This window comes from Cariama cristata, unplaced genomic scaffold (assembly GCF_000690535.1).
Source record: "Cariama cristata isolate BGI_N322 unplaced genomic scaffold, ASM69053v1 scaffold16407, whole genome shotgun sequence".
Taxonomy (NCBI): domain Eukaryota; kingdom Metazoa; phylum Chordata; class Aves; order Cariamiformes; family Cariamidae; genus Cariama; species Cariama cristata.
Window position 1 is genome coordinate 46,563 of NW_009626269.1, and position 309 is coordinate 46,871.

The window sequence follows — 309 nt, forward strand, 5'->3', positions numbered from 1 at the left end:
AATCTCCTGAAGTGCCCCCCCCCCCCGCGAGCCATGGCAGTCATCCTGTACCATTGCTCTTCTGCAATCTTGCACTTCTGCTCAGCAGCCGTGGCAGTTGGGTTTATTTAGGAGAAAGTGATGTGATCACTCTGTTGTGTATACCTTTCTAATAGCGCTTGAGCCAGTGCAATTATTTTTTAGTATGAATGCTCTGTCACATCGAATCTTAGAAATTATTAGAATTAAAATAATTAGAAATTATTTTTTCTGAAAGATATCATATAGATTGCCAGGATAACACTAAAAAGAAGACTGACACCGAAATGT